At 36.3% G+C, this 22,109-nt stretch overlaps 1 protein-coding gene across 35 annotated transcripts in view; it reads left to right on the top strand.

The window, feature by feature from the left end:
• Sorbs2 (sorbin and SH3 domain containing 2) overlaps positions 1 to 22,109 on the top strand; it is a 392,887-nt gene that overhangs the window by 183,017 nt on the left and 187,761 nt on the right. For 30 of the 35 annotated variants that reach the window (XM_087217106.1, XM_021265020.2, XM_087217109.1 and 27 more), the window contains one exon: positions 13,028 to 13,166. The gene's annotated coding sequence lies outside the window, so the exon portion shown is untranslated. Of the gene's footprint in view, positions 1 to 12,339; positions 12,660 to 13,027; positions 13,167 to 22,109 lie in introns of those variants that run through there. The other 5 variants (XM_087217125.1, XM_087217128.1, XM_087217127.1 and 2 more) reach the window with 5 other exon arrangements.

Genomic DNA, 22,109 nt, shown 5'->3' with positions numbered 1-22,109 from the left:
ACAGGATTATAAATCTACTCCTCCTACCTGTCAAAGAAATGATAGAATCTTCTAGGGCCTTACAAAGTCAATTTGTTTCTTCCAAGTTACTCCTTTTAATACCAATACCTTTTTAGGATTCTACTTACCAAATGAGGTGATGGAAATGCAACTGCTTTAAAAAAAATTGTTATGTCAACCACAGGACCAAATTATTAGGAGAGATGGAAATTTTCTTTACCCTGTTGTATGAAAATTTCATGAATTCTTATTTAAAATTAAAATAGAAAAATAAAATATAAAATTCTAAATTTGAGCTATCAGCAGATAAAACAACATAAAGTTTTGAAGCTTAATTACCATATTTTCAAAGAATTTTTTTCTATGTATTTTTTTTAAATTAGGAACTAAGTTTACCATATGCCAGATATGCCTTCCCATACATTATATTCTTCAATCTTCCTTTAAAAATTGTTTTACTCTAAGGTATTAATCATATCTTTCTGCTGTGTGTCAGGGATTGTCTAAGCTTTGCATATATTAACTTATTTAATACTCACAACAATCATGAGTCAAGTACTTATTTTATCTGTAAGAGACAGGAACCCCAAAGAGATTAGAGTAGCCACACAAATTGAAAGCTATAGTTATCAGTTTGATGGTGGCAAACAGATATTTTACATGCAAATATGGCAAATGTGGATAGAAAGAAAATATGTAGGATTGCCATCAAATGTATGTATTTGCATTCATTTCTTCAGTTTATGATACTTAATCAGAAACCATAAAATAAGAATCCCTAGAATAATTTCCATGTTGTTTGTGCATCTCTATTTAGTTCTGAAAAATTTTTGGTTTTCTAATCTAACATAGATTTACTTCAATTATAACTGGCAATGTTTATGATTTTAAGAAAATTATGACTAGAAGTAGTAGGAGCTTTTTCTTAATATTCAAAGCTAATATATTACTAGCCTTGAATAATCTTTCAAAATTGCCCTTTTCTGTAACAAGGACAAATTCCAACATTCAATTTAGATTTCAAAAGCTAGAGTGACCCTGTTCAAAGTTTTCTGAACAATGATCTGGCAATGTACACTGAGAACAGGATAAACATTGGGTTCCTGTTTTGTATTTCCTGTAGATTATTTCTCTTGATGTCACTGATCAGTAAATGTTAGTTTTAGAAAATTACTACTCTACTATATTTAGAACCAAATAATATTCAAATGGTACACCTCTTGGGATGTTAGGCATATTGGCTCTATTTTCATAGCAGTTTTTCCTGCATTAGGAAATGATCATGGGTCTGAAACCTACTGCTCACAGCAATTGTGAGGGCCAGTTGTTTATGTCCAGCAGTACTTTCAAAAGTTCTGAAACTTTTTTACATGATATCTTTATGCCAAGCCTAATAGTTTATTGTTATCTTTCAGCCAGCATAATGTAATAAAATCATTCTTAGTTGATTCTGTTAGGTGTTTCCAGCCTCAACAGACCACTGGAATTCAGCCATTTAACCAGGTGAGAGGTCGGATTTGACTCAGATAAGATGTCCAGGGTCAGGCAGCCAAGGATAGGCTCACCTGTCCCTTAGCATGGGCATCCAGGTAGGACCTCACTTCATTTGGGAGATTTTGTGTTGTTATTGAAAATGTGTGAGGCTGGGGATTTAGCTCAGTGGTTCTGGCACCTGCCTCAAAAGTGCAAGGTCCTGAGTATGATCCCCGGTACCAAAAAAAATAAAAAGGAAAACGTGTGGTATTTTCAATAGGATATTATGCCTTCAGACATAATTACTGGCCAGAACAAATTTCAGGACTATGTGGGAAGGGAAGTTTTTAACTAGTCATCAGGACTCTTTAATAAGGAAAAAAGTAAAAGTGGATCCTCAGTAAGCAGAAAGCAGTGACTACCAAAGCTCTTACATAATTTATTTATTTTAAAGTAGAATGAGGACATCATGTTAAGCAAAATAAGCCAGACGTAGAACGATAAGTACTGCTTTCTCTCATATGTGAAGTCTGAAAAAAAAAAGAAAAGGATAATCTGAAAATAGAAGAGAGTCTACACTAGGTAAAGAGAAGAGGATCAGGGGAAAACGTGATCGAAGTATGATGTGTGCATGTGTGGAAATGCCATGGTGCCACATGAAATCCATTGATTTGTACAATTAATGTGCACTAATAATTATAATTTTTAAAAAGTCTAATGAGGGTAGAATACTGGCTTGATTGTAAAATAAAAGATATCAGAGAGAAACTTCAGGCAAGTTGGTCCTTGAAGAATGTTTGCGAAGAAAAGGAGGGCGCTGGCGCAAAGGTAACAGTGTGGGCGTTTACTCAGATTCGAGTCAGCCTCCACCCTCTCCCCGCCTGAGGTCTGCTGCAGAGCGGCAGGTCACGCCCTCTCCTGCTGCAGCTGGAGACCAGTCCACTTCTAGCTCAGCCCCAAATGTCTGAACAAAGATCCGCTCACCTCCTTTTGTTTTGTAAAATTAAGATAGCATTACTCATTTCTCAAAGTATCTCTCCTATTCCTCCTTATTTCTGATGCCTCCTTTTGTGATAAAGCTATTGTTAATGTTTGTATGTAAGAGGTTGACTTAAAGCATTACTCCATAACTTTTATGTATTGTGGTGTACATGAAAGTAACAATATTTTATAGGCACACTGAGGTCAACAAGGAGGTAACTGATAGCCTGCAGTGACTTGTTCAGGGGTTCCAGCACCTAGACTTCATCTGGCCACCCAAGAACTGAGGGGACTGATACCGTGACACCTCCTGTCACCCACGTCATGGCACACCAGCAGGCCACACAAACAGGTGGGGAGGTCTGTATTGGAGGACAGACAACATGGAGACTATTTATTCATCTGTCCAGTCTCTGAAGATTCCCAAGTCTAACCTCCATGCATTTAAGAAGGCATTTTTAATATAAATCTATAGTTCCTTCTAAGTTATAAATGCTAGTCAGCTATTCACTGTTCTTTATTCATCCTCCACCCTTGTGACTTTTAAAGACACATTCCTAGCATTTTTCTGTATTTGTGTGTGTGTGTGCATCCTTGTCTGTGGATATTCAGTCCCAGTTTCTTCTGTGCTCTAACAATCAATACAAAAGACTGTGTGACTCATAAAGACTCATAAGGTGCAAGCAGTCCTGAAGTGGATGCTAGCTGCGAGTCCTCTAATTCAATTCAGTTTTGAACTATCTGGAGAGTCAGATCCCGTAGGTTGATGGCCTAGTCCCCAAGGCTCCCCCTCACTTCAGGTGCCAACTGCAAGCTTCATGTTGTGTTACCAGTGCTTTTTGATCAACAAGCTATAAATTATAGTTTCCACAACTCTCTCCTTGGGTTTGGTTAATTTGCTAGAGTATTTCACAGAATGGAAAGAAACATATTTACCAGTACAGTGGTACCTCTGTTCACAAACCTAATTTGTTCTATGATTTTGGAAAAGATGGCTATGTTTGTCTTTGTGTGGGAGAGAAGGCTATGGTCGTGTTTGTCACCCAGTGTAGAGTTTGCAAACAAAACAAAATTTTGCCAAACGCTTCTGTTTGTGAACCAAATAGTTTACAAACAAAAGTGTTCATGAACCGAGGTACCACTGGATATTGTAAAGAATATCACAAATCACACAGTTGAAGAGACACATAGGGTAAGGTATGGAAGACGGGCCTGCCTCTCTCTCTCCCAGAAACCTCCAATGTTCAGCTGTCCAAAAGCTCTCCGAACCCTGTCCTTTTGAGTATTGATAGAGGATTCATTACTGGGCATGATTGATTAAATTAGCCATTGGCAATTAGCTTAAGCTTCAGCTCGTCTCACCTTCCTGGGGATTAGGAAGTGGGGCTAAAAGTCTCAACCCTATAATCCTGCCTTGGTTTTTCCAGTGAACAGCCCCCAGCTATAGCTACCTAGGGGCAACTAGCTATTGGTTAAATCAATACAAGAAGACATTATCTCTTCAGAGGTCCAAGGATATTAGGTGTTCTATGACAGGAAATGGGAATCAAGAAGAAATATGTATTTCACAATATAATACTTTGCAAGATTAACTTTTGAGTCATATAATAATTATGGAAATGTGCCATGTATTATTGGTTTAATCAGTTCATTTCTGGAGTGGTTAAGAAAAGATACTTTTCATCCTTTGCCTCACTGATTAAGTGTTTTATGCATTTACAAGGAGCATTGCATAAATACTGCAGTTTAAAATATTGCTAGGCTATGACAAGCATTCCTCTCCCCAATGGTAGATGAATGCAGAGCCCCTTATAAGTTAATACAGCAAAGATCTGTCCTCATGCCCCTCAGCCTTTGGCTACTGCTCTGTATCCTTGGCCACACAAAACCCTCCTTTCATCTCCTGTTGACATTACTTGTCCCTTTACTAGAAAACAAGAGAGCAGATCTCCCAGTTTCTCAATCATTGTAGCAATTCATTGTATGTTTATAACAAATGCATCATGGGGACATGAGGAAGGATTTTGCATCACAGGAGTGATGCTGACCCAACTAGCTAGCATTGTTGGTGTGACACTGCATGCATGGCTCATAACCCATCTTATAAACAGCAGCAGGTATGGTTTGCAGAGAACCAAGTGTAACCATGTAGCAGCATACAGACCAACATATAATTCTTTCAACAACTCTAATCAGAAGAAATATATATTAAGAACCTCACTTGAGGAATTAATACACCCCCCTAGAGCATCAGGTGGTTCTCAAAAAGGCTGAGAGATATATGTGTGCAGGTGACTTGATTTATTTCAAATCTATTTTAGGTGGTAAGTGCAAATTATTAACAGAATTTATTATGCCCTGAGGGGAAAACAAGTAGCATCTGCCTATTAAGACAGCTTGTAAGCCAAATATGTAGCTACAAAGCAATATATCAGAGGATCATCTTGGATAGAATAGCAGCTTAATTAGAATAGAGAATCTTGCTTTTTTCATGATACATTTTTATTTCACAAATCCTGGTAAATATGTTATAATAAAAGTACTTGTGTGTTGCTTAATGCCTTATGCAGAATTTCTTTAATCATTTATTTATTCAATAAATCCATCTGGAGCACTGACTGCACCAGACACAAATACAACACCTGTATGGGGTAAGGGGCTGGTAGAGAAGAATACAATCCATCACTCAGATCAATGCAACTGAGTTTGAGCAAGCAGGGAATGAGGAATGCAATTCTTTAAGAGTTAAACACCAGAAAACTTGACCTAGGTGGGTGGATCAGGGAGGCCCTTCCTGTGGAAGGCCGCTTGACTGAAGGCTGAGGGATGTGTGGCATTAACTGCTGAGTGAGGAAGGTGGGCGTTTCAATCTGGAGGCTCCACACATGTCAAGGCCCTGAATGGGGAACATTCCAGGAACTGAAAGAATATCAGAGAAATACAAGCAATAGAGCTACAGGGGAGGTAGTGGGAATGTAGATAGAAGTGCAGGAAAATGCTGGGCCTTAAACAGGCCACCATAAATAGGCTTATCTTAAATAGTTTCATGTCAAATTTAGCAACTCTTGCATATATTTAATTTCCAATATAAAATAAATACCAAGGAAAGCTATATCTAGGCATGTTATATATAAACAGCAGCAATCTTTTAAAATACATATGAAACTCAGGCAGTAAGTTTAAAAACAAAGTTTTAAGTAGAGAATTAAGTGAACAAAGGTTGAAAAAGTTATTTCTGCATAATCTCTTGCATTTGATAATAGTTCTTTAACCTTTCAATAAATATTTCACCTTACCTAGTAAAATTCAGTCCCGGATGGCATAGTGTTACACGTGGTGGCAAATCGCCTTCCAGAATCACAGTTACTTACCATCGGCAACCAGGAAGTGCATGTAATTGAACGTGTGACTGGACAACTTTCCAATATTTACACTAGCAGATGTAAATTGTGGGAGTTGCCAAATGAAAGTATAGGTTTTTATGTTAGTAAGGGTTTATAATTCAATTCTTCTGGTTCCAGGACACAAGTGTAGAGGGCTTGTGTGACTATATCTAAAATCAAAGCAACTTCTCAGGCCTTGATTTCCCCTCTCAGTGCATTTGCACATTGCTTGGCACTCAACAGACTGAGGTTCCTGCAAGTGACCTGGTGGATCCTGAAAACATGATGCTGTTGAACATCTTTTTCTTGCGTGAGCTTCATTTTGTTGAATATGTTTGAAGCAAACAAATGTAAAGAGTGTTCCACTTAATTTAGGCTTCATTTTGCATCATTTTGCCTCCCTGACTTCGGCGACCCACCTCTTCCTTTAATCAGTATTATCTGATTTCTACAGTCTGAATCTGCCTGCCTTTTCAATACATCTTTGAAACTCCTGCCAGTGTTTCAGATGGTATTGCTGCCTCTCTCTAAACACTAAAACATTTGAAGAAGAGAATGACACATTGTTCTCCTAGGATATTAGACAATGCTACTAAACTGACATAGGCCACAAAGAGCTTTCACACATCTGTAGTAGAGTCCACTCAGGGAGAAAAAATGTACTCTAGAAAACAATGTTCATGAGAAAACTACATTCACTTCCTTCCTACTGAGAGCCCCTCAAATATTAGGAAATGTTGAGGAACCAATTGAGAATTTTGAGTACTCTGGGGCAAAAATGTAAACAACACTCAAAAATTCACAAAATACATGTATTCAAAAATCTTGCACATAAAAGTCCTTAGAAATCATCTTGATATACAAAAAATAATTACATTTAGCCACCTATAGAAATCTGCAGACTTATTCAAATATATATTTTTAACCAACATGTGTATAGCATTTATGATATGCCAGATTTTTTGTGTTCTTCTCAAATGACAATTTCAATCATCACAACAACCCAATAAGAAAGCTCTGGGAGGGTAATGAGCCCACAATCACACATATGCAACCAGGCCACAAGCCCAGGTATCCTGGCTCCCGACTCTGCTTTGAACCATTATGCCACATTATAAGTTTTCTGAAACAACTGATCAACAAAGTGAGAGAGTAAAGCTACAGGTGGCCACCATATGTAGCACTGGGTGTTTTTTGTTTCGTTTGGTTTTGATTATTTTTTGGTGCTGGGTGTTGAACCCAGAGCCTCATGCATGTTAAGCAAGCACACTGTGGCTTAGCCACATCTCCAGCCCAGAAGTGAGAGTTTCAAATGCAATTAATATAAGCCTAGATGTTCTGCTGCAGGGAGCATTTTGTTCTTATAAAGCTGTCTGAACCACACAACACTCTGGGACCAGATGACAAAGTGATGAGTATTTGACAAAATGATGAGATTAGTCAGCCAAACTCTTAAGCTTGTATGCTCATTTAGGGTAAAACAGAGATGTAGTAAAGAATAACGAAAGGCCTCTCTCCTCCAAAATATGGATCTATCTCACCAGTTCTGACAATCAGATTAAAAAGATTCTTTCTTGGGATATAAATGCCCCAAGAGAAGGGATCAGTTTCTGAAATTATGCCTTAGGTTACGTCGTCGTTGTTGTTGTTGTCATTGTTTTGCAGTACTGGAAACTGAACAGGCATGCAAGGCAAGCAGCACTACCACTGCACTGCTTTCCACATATATTATTTAATTAGACACATACTTGGTCCAGAATCTTCTCAATTCTTGTATGCTAAAGAGGGAGAGAAGAAAACCTACAACTAATCGGCCTTTTGATACCTTCATCCATTTTTTTCTTCTCATCACTACCTGAAAGATTATTCCTGTTCTAGCCTCTGAAACCAATCCTGTTTGTGGAATTGAAGACCCTCAGTTAACATGGCAGCTAGTTCCACTCCTGATTTACACCAGGGTACTGACACCTGGGCCCTACTCTTCTTCCTCATAGCCCGAACTTCTGTCAAGATAACTTGTCTAGCATTCTTGTTCTTCTGAGACTAAGGCTGAACTCTGCACTCTGCTTATTCCTTTGAACTCCACACCTGAAGCAGCTGGAACCTCTGTAAGGCCTCCAAGGGCACAGAGTGTCTCTGGCCAGACCTCTCCCTGCCGACCACAGCACCTACTCACTGGCCCTTACTGTGTGGTTTCAGCCTTTTCCACCATCTGCACAAGTCTTGTTTTCCCAGCACTTGACAATTCCCAAGGATCTCGCCTCACCAGAAAGTGTCTCATCCTAGACCCTTCTCTGCATTTGGTCTGGGGGCCCCCACTTCCCACAGTACTCTCAATTTTTGTTTGCACGTTAAAATCACCTGCGGAGCATTTTAATTAAGCAGAGGCTTAGGTTTTCTCCAGAGTAAATAAAAATCTTTAGGGGTGGGCCCAGAGTATTGGTATTTTTTTCAAATAATTTTTATATGTACCCAAGTATAACAGCTAGTACTAGTCCATATCAATTTCTGTCAAATTTCAATGTGCACACACATAGCCTGGGAATTTTAATAACGTGCATGTGTTGTTTCAGTAGGTCTGGATGGTGCCTGAGATTTTGCATTTCTAATAAGATCCTGATGATGACATTAACATTGGCCCATGGACCACTTTCTTTTTTGTTGTTGTTTTTTTAATTTTCTTTTTTTTTTTTCCTTAAATTCTTTTATTGGTACATTTTAGGTATACAATAAGTTTACATTTATCATTGGGTGCTTGTACCTGTACATGATGTATCTTGGTTCTTATTTTTTCCCCATTACCTGTGCACCCTTCACCCCCTCCACCCTTCCCTATTTACAAAGATTTTGTTTCCATTTCTTCTTTTTCTCATAATTTTTCCTTAGCAAATGTAAAGACCAGAAGTTCTCAATTGTGGTCAAGAATCATCTTGGAATTTGTTAGAGATGCAAAATTTCAGAGCCTTCTCCAGACCTACTGAATTAGAAACTCCGGGCATGAGACTCAGCAATCCTTGTTTTATAAAGCCTTCCACATGACTCATGTTTGCTACAGTCTCATAACTATTGCCTTAGGTAGCGTTGTCCCACAGAAATACAATGTAAGCCATATATGTAAATTTTAAATTGTCTAGCAGTCACATTTCTAAAAGTAAAAAGAAAAAAGCCAAGTTAATTTTTTTGGGGGGTGGGGGGTACCAGGGATCAAACTCAGGACCTTGCGCTTGCAAGGCAGGCAGCAGAATCAGAGCTAAATCATCATCCCTAGCCAAGTTAATTTTAACAAAATATCTTTTTAACTCAATATGTCCAAAATATTGTCATTTCAACATGTAATCAATAGAAAATTTAATGATGGCTTACCTTTTCATATTAAGTCTTCAAACTTCAGTGTGTATTTCATTTACCTAATGTTTCAATTCTGACTAGCTACATTTTAGGAACTCAATGACCACAACTAGTCACTATAATGGACAGTAATGTTCCAGAATTACAAAATGATTATAACATTAATTTTTATCAAATGTTTGCTACATGTCAGGCATTACTTGGGCATTTTCCATACATAATTTATATAAACCCTACCAAAACCCAGTGGATTAGTGCTGTTCTTATCACCATTTTTTCCAACAGTGAGTGGAGCACATGCCAAAACCCTTTTTAATCCTTTACCAATATAGGAAGCTAACTCCCATATAATCCTTTCTCAATTATTTTAAATCAGTATTTCTAAAAGAAAAATATGAACAAAATCAACACTAATACAATTAGTATAATTGTTAAAAATATCAATAGTGTATAAAAGTCATAATAGTTCGGTAAGTAAAAAAGTCAGAGTTTACTATTCTCTAACCTTTTAAAATGTACTCAAAGTCCAACTCATATTCTCCATGACATTAAATCTGTTGAAAGATGCTATGAAAGGGCTTCTTGGGCAATCAGGATTATTGAGGAACAAATGAGACCTTGGCAAGGCTGTACAGCAAGATGGGGGCCATCCTAAATTGAAACAGGAAGCAAAGCCAAAACCTGTATGTTTAAGTGCAAATTTTGACATAATATGGCCAATAGGTGAAAGTGAAGCAATGAGCTTCTCTTAGAATTGATATGGAAAGCAAGCTGTTTGAAATTTTAAAATAGTACTTTATGTACTGGCCATACAGTTAATCTCTGATTTTTCTTAAATGTCCATATTTTCTCAAGAAAGGCCAATTTATAAATGTATTTCCTTTTTGTCACAAACTATTATAAGAAGGGAAAAGTGAAACTTTTTTTTCAAAAATTTGACTGAGTCTATGCTTTCAATTTTTTTTTGGTACCGGGGATCGAACTCGGGTCCTTGCACTTGCGCAGCAGGTGGCTAAGCCACTGAGCTAAATCCCCAGCCCTATGCTTTCGATTTTTATGGGGAGAATTACCATTCAACAAGACAAATAAATATTTTATTTTAAAACTGGTAGATATTTAAGACATGGTAAAAATGTGATTATTTAAAATAGACAAAAATGCCTCATTCTCCAGTGATTTTTTAAACCTGGTGTATATTTTGAAACAAAATTAATCTTACTTTAAAATTCTAATTTCAAATGTAAGTTGTGGTTCTATTTTTCATTGAAATATCAGGGCCGGGGATTTAGCTCAGTGGTTTCGCCGCCTGCTGCGCAAGCTCAAGGACCCGAGTTCGATCCCCGGTAGCCCCCCCCCAAAAAAAGAAAAGAAATATCCACATAGTGTTAATATATGGTGTACTGAGCTGAAAGATTTCTTTAACATAGTTCTCAAAATAGTCTTGTGATTCTTTTTTTAAACTCATCATACATAGTCCTCAGTATTTTCTGTAGCCAGCTCTAGTGTCTTTAATGGCAAAGAAAGGATAGGGTTTGATATAAGCATCAGTAACCAACCCTCATAATATCAATTATAAAACACATCAGATCCAATACATATTTTGTATTGGATTCAGATTGGAGAATCTTCTTGCGCTTCCTCAATAAGCAGTATTTTCTGCTGTTTAAACATTCTCTGTGTTGTGGGGAGCAGGGAGTGGATAAGATTCAGGGATTTCATCTACACAGAATAAAGGCTTTCAGAAAATTCTTCCCTGTTCCACTGTTGTTGGGAGTGTAGACTGGTGCAACCACTATGGAAATCAGTATGGAGATACCTCAAAGAACGAGGACTGGAAGTCCAATTGGACCCCACTATTCCCCTGCTGGGGATCTTCCCCAAAGAAGTAAAAGAATCATACCACAGTGATGTATGTGTGCCCATGTTCATAGCAGCACAGTTTGTAATAGCTAAAACTTGGAAACAGCCCAAATGCCCATCAACTGGAGACTGGATAAACAAAATGTGGGGTTTTTTTTTAATAAAATGGAGTACTACTCAGCCATAAAAAATGAGAAATTAGAGACATTTATAGCTAAATTGATGCACATTGAGGTGATACTCTTAAGTGAAATAAATAGGACACACGTGTAAATATTGAATAGTTTCTCTAGTGTGAGAAACTGAAAGTGTAAATAAGGACCAAAAGGTATAATAGGTAATGTGAAATAGGAAGAAAAGGGGCAAAGGGGAAGGGGAAGTGAGAGGGGTAGGGGAAAGGAAAGAAGGGAATGGAATTAATATGAGAAAATGAAAAAAAGGAAGCAAAGTCTTTGTAAATAGGGAGGGATGGAGGGGTTGAAGGGAGGGCAGGGGAAGGGGGAAAAATAAGAACCAAGAGAGACTATGGAAAGGTGCAAATTTCCAATGATGAATGTCACTATGTTGTATATCTAAAATGTACCAATGATTAAAATGAATAATTGATAATGTGAAATAGGAAGAAAAGGTCCAAAGGGGTAGGGGAAGTGGGAGGGGTAGGGAAAAGGAAAGAAGGGAAAGGAAAAATTATGAGAAATGGAAAAAAGGGAAATAAAGTCTTTATAAATAGGGAAGGGTGGAGGGTTCGGTGAAGGGAGGGCAGGGAATGGGGAAAAAATAAGAACCAAGATGCATCATGTAAAGGTCCAAGTTCCCAATGAGAAATGTAAATGTGTTGCATACCTACAATGTACCAATAAAAGAATTTAAGGGAAAAAATTTCTTAACTGTTTTCTTGATAAGGTAACTGCTTTTCCTTCTTAGTAGTGTAGGAGAAGGAAGAATGTAGTAAAGAAGATGCATGGTCCTTTCTTTCAGTCTTGCTAGAAAGAGATCTCAGTCTTGATGTCTATGTTGAAATCTATCATTTCAACAGTCTTACCACGCAAAAAATAAGGCAGAAAAATATGACAAATTCCATTTTTAATTTATTCTTTGTTTCCTCGGTGTGCTGTTAGCCTCTGAAGGGGAGGGTGCTGCTTATGCTTATTCTGCTCACCACTGTATTCTCAGAATACCTGGCACACAGAAGTGCTTGCCACATTAAGTATTTGATAAGTGAATGCAACCTCTAGATCTTAGCCATTAATTCTAGAAACAAAATGAAGGTTCAAAGTTTGCCAGTCATTGTTGGTGACCTAATGTGAAGTATTCATTGGTCCATGGAGACAGAAAAAGGGCTCAGCATCTGTCTGCATCATGTCACTGAATGGTCTCCAGTCTCTGCCAACAGATAAGAAATGTCAACAGCTTAACTCAATAGCTTTCAAAATAGCATAGTTGATGAAACTGGAAATTTAGTGGAGTGCTAGAAAGAAACTATTTGTCTTCAGCCTTAAGGACAAGCTAGCAACAGATGTTCCTACCTGAGAGATCTAAAATGCTATTCTAAGACCCACAGAAGAAAAGTCTTCCTTCTCAATAAGTTACAACATCATATTTTCAACAGACCAGGTAAATCCCTTTCAAAACTTGGGAATTGTGGCCAGGCATTGTATTTCTTTAAGATTCCAGCCAAGTTTGTGTGTGTGTGTGTGTGTGTGTGTTTAATACTGCTGGCAATGTTCCTCAAAAATTTAAATGAATATTTGCACAATGAACCAAGTTGTGGATTTCCTGGTCTGAGGCGCACCCCCCACACACACACCTCCCTGGGTGGGGGGTGGTGATTCAGGGAAGGCATTTTCATCCCTTCACAGACAAGTCCGGCTGCTGTTAATGCTGAAAATAGCTCAAATGCTCTCTGGACAGTAGCACTACCCAGCAGCTGGGATTCTTTCCCTCTCTTATTTGCCTTCTCTCCTGCCCTTTTTTCCCTTCAGACACTTGGATTGGACTTAATCTTAAACCTCTGGAGTTCAAGACCTTTTAAAAAGGGCTAAATAAACAATCTCTACATGTAAAAGGCCACTGACTGCTACTTCCTCTGAAGAGAGCAACTGGGAACTCAGCTGCCTGTAGGTAAGATTTTTACTCTAGCATTATTTGTTTTCTGATGTGTTCATTAGTAATGTTTTCAAAATAACTTATTTACAGTAAAAATAAGGGAGACTTAAAATGATTCCCAGGTAAATACTGTGTTCCAGCGCAGGGCAATAGCATCGGTGCATTTTTGTGGCTGTAATTTTAAACTTTGCCTAAAGCTGTCTACAGTACTTGTTGCCATACAGTAGTAGTTGAGTGTTGGGTCACAACTCTAATTAGACTTGATTGCCACTGCTGGGAGAGGACTTCTCAGACATCATAATTTTGTTGTTTACATTGTTTTCCTATTTTTAACTTTCTAAGGGCATTTTCACAAAAAGGAAAAAAAAATGCAATCACCTGAATACGAAGCTGTATTAGTAATTGCTCCTCAAGGACAATGAGTTAGCTATATTATATTATCTGTTCCTTTCATCCTTAATTTGTTTAGTGCTAATATACAGTTAGGATAGTTGATTTTTGAGGGGATTTTGTTTTTGTTTTTATATATTTGTAGAACAATTTATGTGATTTAGTTTTGAGACTATTTTACCTAAGCTGAATCTTAGCAAAACTCATTCTTTGGTAGGTACAGTTGCTGGCAGTTTTCTCTAATATGATCAAAAAAAGAAAAAAAAGCCATTTTGGACTCCCCCCACTATGCCTGCACTTGACATTTTGCAATGTACTTTGATCTGTGGACTTTAACTTCAAACACAGCATTTACTTTGATTGTGACTAGTATTCACTATGTTCACTAAAACGTCTTTTTTTGTTGATTAATGCTTTGATAGCATTTCCTTCCAATAAGTTATTGGAGCTTTAGCTCTTCTCTCTGGTATGTCTTAGATGTTTTGTTTTCTATAGGAACTCCTAACTGAAAGCAAAGGATTTTCTGGCAAAGTTCTTTTACCGAGTAGACTTTATGACAACTTGCTGTTCCTTTTAGCCGATGTCTAAAAGCAAGAGTAAGTGACAGCACACAGAGCTCAATTCTAGCAACTCCTCACTTGAGGGACTGGCTTCCTCAAAATCACCATGTGCCCTAGGGCCCAACTGTTGCCTTTTTTTTTTTAACATGAGCATTAAAGTCTTTGGAGTTTTAAGATTCTTTTTTCCAGGGAAGTTTATTGGTATCACAGACCACATTTCAAAAGAAAGCATGCATTTAAATACATAGTGATCTTTTTTTTGTTTTGGTTTGGTTTGTTTTTTTGGTACCGGGATCCAACTCCCGTAGTGATCTTTTGAATAACAAAAAAGAGGAAGAAGAAGAAGAAAGAAAGAAACAAAGGACAATTTTTAAAAAGAAAAAACAAGGAAAAGGTTTTTTAAAAACTGAGAAGAAAGTCCTTAGTAGCCAAAATTTGTCACACTAATGAAACTTAGGTTGTATGAAACATAAGGGCTGAAAAATAAGTATTTCCTTAAATGAGTGAAATGTAGTACTTCTTAGTCATCCAGTCAACTGTCAAATGTTTTTATTATTTCAAAGAAAGCTTCTATGTGTGATACTGTCTTTGTTACTCTTTTCTTTCCTACCTCAAACTCAGGGTATTTTCCAAATCTTCAGGCAGACACTGAGTTTGACAGTTCCTGGCCAGATTTTCTCTGCATGTTCTGTTAGAGGTTAGGAATCACAGGAGCCTAATCCTGTCAAGAGCCTCTTAAATCCCAGACTGTGGCTCCACGGGGCTGTCAGTGTGCTCCTGTACCCTGCACCTTGCTAAGAAGGAAGGAAGCAAGTGGCTACAGGACCAGACGTCAAAGGGGTGGAGCTCTGGAGCTGCCACATTACAGCACGTGCAATATGATCTCTGGAATTTGAGTTAATAGTAGGAAGTTCTAGAGATGTTCAATCTAATTTTTTATTTCCAAAACCTATACATTTAATTGCTGCTTTTCGTTACCTTCAAATCTACATACTAAGGAGCATTTTAATCCTCACATTTCTGTATAGAGTCAATATTTTAATCCAGCCCTCCACCCCACCGCATCCCCCACCCCATTATTTTGAGCAAATGGTTCACTGCTTCATCTGGACTCTGTAGGGTCAAGAACATTCTCCCCTAAGGTACTGGGAAGGCTTGGCCCAGCTCTGCTGAGCAGCAAATATGTTACTAAAGCCGGTAAAGTTCAATTGCAAAATCAAACAGCCTCAGGATGAAATCTATTTGGAAGATGGTAGATGGCCATCCATTCCCATTTGACTTCTTTTGTTGCCTACCTCCTATCCTGTTTCCTTTTGTCCCTTAATTTTACCTTGAAACTTTGGCTTGTTGGAAAGTGAAATTCAAGGTGAAACTTCACCAAAGCCACTGAGTTTCACACAGGCTCCACATGAAAGAGGTATTCTACCAGCCTTGCTAGGAACTTGCCCCATGTTTGCCAAAAGTTTCATGAATGTCAGTGAGCCTGGATTTGAAACATAATCCAAAGCCAGTTGACTTCTGGTGACTTTGAGGTTTTGTTGTATAAGTAGAGAATCTGTCAAACAAGGACATCCTTTATTTCCATATCTTCTACTGTAATTTCATGTGTATACACCTTTTTTATTCTATGATATTTTAGGGCCAAGTTTGATTCTAATATGAATTTTTATAGCTGTGGTATTTAAGCATTGGCAAATAGAAGTCTGCGTTTTAAACTCCAACATAGCCTGAACCACGTTGGTGTGAACATGTTGGTATAATTCAGCTGAAGGAAGTCTCAGGAGAGTCATGGAATGCCTTTCTTTGCTTAAATATACTTCTGTGCTTGTGAGGAATAAACAGTAACATTCTGTCCAGGTCTATCTGCTTGACAGTATGCCTTTTGTTTCCTCTCCAGAGGTGGTGTCAAATATATTAGTGGAAAAAATAATAAACTTCCAGATATGTATTTTGCCTGCTTAGTTGATGTACTCCTAGGGAACATTGTAAGCATTAAAAAGTTCAGTACTATTACTTGTAATGAAATGTACACTGAGAATAAAGAAGTAGTCAGTATTCGAGTCTATTTCCTTAAAAAAGCTTGGTGACTTACAGCTGATGTGTGTGTTAACAGTCAAATGGGACCTTGTTGTGAAGAGCTGTGGGCGTGTGTGTATTTTGAGTGAGGGCAGTGAAAAGTGGGGAGAAGGAAGGAGTTTATAAGCTTTGTTCAGCAGATCTGTCCCATCAGAAACAAAAATAACCAAAGCCAGGATCTGAAAACATTCCTTTCTTTTGTTGATCATATGAATTTTTCTTGGCTGAACACTGAAATTTTTTTGGATTATTTTTCTCATTAAAGACATCAAACATTAAGATTCCAGACATAGTAAATAATCTCCATTGAAAATATGAACATTTTGGAGAACTAAATAATTGTAGATGAACTTGCATGAGTCCGTCTCAGAAAGATCTTCATGTTTTTATGGACACTGTACAATGCAAAGCTACTTAGGAAACTACGATTTGATTCATCATTTTCTTAGTTGGAAGACTTGTGAACTCATTTGAGGTGTATTTGAAGTATTTTTATAAAAATGAGTTTGTGATCTCACTAAAGATTTAGTCAGCCTAAATTTAGTAATACTTTTAGATTCGTGATAAATTTAAATTGCTATCAAATTTCTTTATGAGCATTTTATAGTCACTTTTCTATTTAACAAAATGTATGTTTATTAAAGATACAATCATGCTTTAGCAGATGACTTGGAAAATGACTATAGTTGACTCCATTCTAGGTAAAATCTTTGAAAATTAGCAATAACAAAAGTTGAAGTTCCTAAAACTAGGATGTGGATTTTAACACTGGTTTCATTATTCCTAGTGTAGCGTTTCTCCGTGTATTAGACAAAAAACAATCCAGAACCATTTTACAAACAAGTGCCTTACTTAACATATCAAGGTATAGGAGTATGATCTTTTTAAAACATTGATCACCCATAACTAATGAGCTAAAGGAAAGGGGCAAATAGGCTAGATTGGAAATAAACACAAAAGTTGTGCATCTGCAAATGTTTCTCTGAATCATTAAAAAATAAAAACATCTTTCATAAATGACCTCATTTGACATCTAAGAATACAAAAATCAATGACTTAAAAAAGGTTGTGTGTAATTTACTGGCAGAAAAATGGAGCCCATAAAAAACATATATTGTTTCAGGATATATTACTACAGCCTAAATTTATGTACAAAGTACATTTGTTTTTTGACAAAATTAGTCTTAGTATGATCAGAACATGACACAAAACAGAGTTTCTGTCCTGATCAAAGAGGATTGTTTACCTGATATAGATAAAATAATCATCCTTAAAAAAATCATTATTCTCTAACTAAATTTTTATCTGTTTAGATTTTGTGGTTTCTATGAAATAAGAAGCAGTGCTTAAAATATACTTTAATAATTATGATGCCAAAACATCACAATAATCTTATAGCTTCTTCCACTTTTCTTAGATGGCCTCACAAACAGATGTGTATATTTCATGTAGATGTAAATGCAGAGACTGTCCTATGGCTAAGTCAGGTCTTCTGATTGCCATTTTCTTTCCTGGGGATTATCCTAGGGGATCATGAAATAAGAGACCTTAATGACCCTCCAAATCACTCCTTTAACCATTGGAACTGACAGTCCACTTGGGTCAACTCTACAATTAGAATAGAGAAAGGAATAGACTTGTCGGAAGGCTTACCTGAGTTTCTTGGTAAAAAAAAAAAAATATATATATATATATATATATATATAATTTTTTTAAAAATAAGGCCTTCTCTCTTTTTTTGTTATTTTCACTCCCTTTTGGCCGGAGAAACTGAGATCCCATTGTTGTTGAGCTGATTAAGGAGAAAGACATCCCAGATAGTTGCCTGGGCTGCAAGATTCACACATATTACAGAGCTAGTCCACGGCTCCCTGAGTTAAGAAAATATTTGTACGTGATTGCAGAAGTGTTGTATTTAATAACTGTTGATTTACTCACACAAGAATACAAATAAACTGAACATGAAGGTAGCCTTTCAGATCAAAATGAGATGTCCACTTCAATTTTTTTAACCAAACTTTATTTTACAACAATTTTAAGTTTACAGAAAAAAATAGGAAAAAACAAAAGTTCCCACGTGCTCCTCACCATGTTTCCTCTATTACTAACATGGTTACTATGTTAACATGGTATCTTCATTATAATGAATTCAGTTAGTTGATATTGACACATTATTGTAACTACAGTCTATACTCCTATTTTATCCATAGTTTCTTAGTTTTTACCTGATTTCTACCTTCTCTTCCAGTGTCTTATCCAGAATGTGATACTCTGTTTATTCATTATGTTTCCTTAGCTTCTTGTTGGCTTTGAACATTTGCTTTACTTGTTTTTGATGGCCTTGACAATATTGGAGAGCACTAGACAGGTATTTTGCAAAATATTCATCTATTGAGATTTGTCAGATGTTTTCCTCATGATTAGACTTGGGTTATGAACATAGAGGAGGAAGACCACAGAGACAAAGTGCCATTCTCATAGCATATCAATGGCACGTAGTATCAAGATGACATATCACTGTTGATGGTATCTTTGATCACCTGGCTGACAGAGTATTTGTCCAGTTTATCTGTCCACTATTATAAAAGTGATCTCCCCCCCTTCCAAAGTGTACAGTAGTCATTGAGAGGACACAGATCTGCATACCCAACACTTAATGAGCAGGGGGTTATGTTTCTCTTTCCCTAGGGCAGAATATCTGCATAAATTATTTGGCATTCTCCTGCAAGAGAGATTTATCTAGTTTGCATTTATTTAAATTGAATCATTTATGCATATCATCATGAATATTTATTTTATATTGTGGGCTATGATCCAATATTATTGTAGTCATTTTCTTGCTCAAATTGTTCCAGTTTTGGCCATGGATAGCTGTTTCTGTTGACTCTGAAATCCCTTTAAAATAGTCTCATCATTTGGGGGTTTTGTTGCTGGCCAGGCTTACTTTGTATAGTTCCTATCCTGATCCTACCATCAGGTATTTCTTCAAGGAGGTCTGATTACTTCAGTTGAAGAATGATATTAATAACAAAGACCAGAACATTTGTTTTAACTTTTAAATGATAAATTTCCAAATCACAGCTTTTTAAAACTTTCTATGCTTCTTTGAAAGAAAAATTTAAATAATGAGGGGCAAGGATTGCAGAAAAAGGCCTGGCTATCCCAATGGTATAAAAAAAAAAAAAACAAGAGTTATGACTGGGTGAAACAACCTGATGGTACAGTCAGAAGGACTGGGTAACTCAAAACAGCTTAAATTTAAAAACTTACTCTCTTATGGAAAGAAATTTAGTATTAGAAAGGATAGAACAGAAACATTCTTCTCTTGTTCTAGAGATACATTTGAACCCGAATTCTGAGAGAGGGAGAGCTAGGGCGGGTGAGGGGGTTGGCTTCATAGCAAACACATGTACTGTATGTGTTTTCAAAGCATTGCAATTTGGTTGCTTTGACCCACTGAATATCATGATCCAAGTACAACTTGGAATTGGGTTAATTCTAGTGGAGCCCTAGCTTTTGGGATGCCTTTTACTCAGTGGTATGTCCTTCATTCAATTTTGCAAGCCTAGGAAATTTGGTTGGTTTCAAATTTAGCTGCAAGTTGTACTCAGAAGTTTTGTATTTGTTTGAACTTATTTTTGAAAAATTGTGGAACTATGCAATGAGTTTTAGAACAAATTCTTGATTTTAAAACACCTAAGAATATTGAAAAAATAATATATGGATATAAATTCTGTGAATGATTCACAAATATAATTCTCAAATATAGTTTGGCTCTATAGATCAAAAATTTTTTCTAATCAACATTTATCTTTTTCACTATGAGACTATTCACTTTTTTGTTTACTTGTGGGTGTGTTGATGCTGAGGATTGAATCCATGTCTTCATGTACACTAAGTATGCATTTTACTATTGAGCTATGCCCTTAGGCCCTACTTTTTAAAATGATTAAGTATGGGTAACTACCCAAAAACAAATATGGCTGTCCAAATGTGTGTTAAATTAGAAACTACATCCTTGGGTGCCAGCAGGGCTAAGTACTGGAAGATATGGCCTAGCATCTACTTGACCTTCATATGTAAATCTGTGAATAGGCTAGAACTGAGAGCTTTCAGTGGACGATTTAGCAGGGAAGTGTTGCAAATAAAGATGGAGCACTATGCCAGTTCAAGAAGCATGTTAAATTTCAAACTAAGAGACCCAGGTCTCATTCCGAATCGGTAATGGTCCTTGTCCCTAATTGTTCAGGACAGTGACATGTTGACTTTCAGGAGAAGCAAAGTGCTTACAGAATATCTTCTTCATGTATCATCCACTGAACATCATGGCAGAGTTTAAAAAAGAAAACAAATTGTATTTCTGACACAATATTAAAACATTAAAATTTTCTTTTTAGATCAGCTACGATCATTTCTATTTGAGGCTGAACAAGAACTAAATTAGCCATAAACATGTGTCTAGACTTTACATTCAGATCACTAAAGACCTCAATTTAGAATAAGAAACTAATAAAACCAACAAAACACTGAGGGAAAAGATAAGCTCAGTGAACTGTTTTTTGTGAAAAGAATAATAAAAGTTACTTTTAAAAACTGTTTTGATGATAGCTACTTGTTTGTGTACAAAAGGTATGCCATTTTGTTTTATTTTGAGTAACTGTACTCATATTGGGTGGATTTCATACTCCAAAATTCATTCAGAATTGGCACACATACTATACTTTCTTTGTCTTATCTGTTGAGATCCATTATTTAATAATTACAGCGTGTAAAAACTTGTCTAAAATCAAAGTGATAATTTTTATGCTAAGGTGAGAAAATTTAATTGCAGTGAGATTTTTTTATCTCTTTACAAGATTTTATTTACTTTGGATATAGAAATTGAAAGTATTGAAAGTTAAAACTCATTTGTGTCCACATAATTTTAAATATTCACATGTATTCACATGCATAATTCTAATAGTTCTAATCAATATCCTGAAAGATTAAATAAAGGCATATGTGGCAAAACATTTGACAGAAGACTATTTTCATATTTTTAGTCAACATTATAGCTTGGTACATTTAGCAGTTGACTGCGCTTGCTAATTTAAGAATGACCTTACAGGGCCAGGGATTTAGCTCAGTGGTTTCGCTGCCTGCTGTGCAAGTGCAAGGACCCAAGTTCGATCCCTGGTACCAAAAAAAAAAAATGATCTTATAAAGAAAATAGAAAGAAATTAGGAGTTCACTAGTAAAATTAATGGTTTTTAAGTGACCATAGATAATAACTTTTAATGCCTTAAGAAATTTCCTACCCATTGAATAAAATATTGTCATAAAGATCTTTTTATATTGTTTTGTTAATTTTTTACAGACCCCTTTTGTCATAAAACTTTATGCTCTAACTGTAGAGCAATCTAAATCAATGCAGAAAAAGTTAATGAAATCCAAAACAGCCTTTCAAGATGAAAACTTACAACTAGATATAGGAAGAAATTACTTTAACCTTAAAAAGAGCATCTATTAAAATCTGCATTGTAATAGTGTAAAGAAATATATGGACAGATAAATAGCAAGCTGAGAACATAGTTACCTCTAGAGATAGAAAAGAGATTTTGATTAGAGACCTGTACAATGGGTTTTAATTGAATTTGTTATTGAATTTTCTTGAACTTTAAGGTAAGTTTAGGTTATATGGACATTCATTATATTATTCTTTTTATCTGTTGAATGTTTGAGAAAAAAGCTTGTACAATTGAAAGTTGTACCCTATACTTTAAATTTCAGATACATTCTGTATACAGAATAAATTCTTTACATGCCTCAACTGCTAATATTCAAAGACAATATTAAACTTTTTACTTATAGCAGCCCAAATTTTCTGAAAATTTACAAAAAGGGAATGGCACAACAGATGGTATAATGTTTGGCTTATACTTCTATTTTTTGC

This window comes from Heterocephalus glaber, unplaced genomic scaffold (genome assembly GCF_053883595.1).
Source record: "Heterocephalus glaber isolate CG9 unplaced genomic scaffold, H.glaber_assembly_v1.0 deba00001461, whole genome shotgun sequence".
Classification (NCBI taxonomy): Eukaryota; Metazoa; Chordata; class Mammalia; order Rodentia; family Bathyergidae; genus Heterocephalus; species Heterocephalus glaber.
The sequence above is the reverse complement of the archived record's forward strand: the minus strand, read 5'-3'. Positions and strand labels throughout refer to the sequence as shown.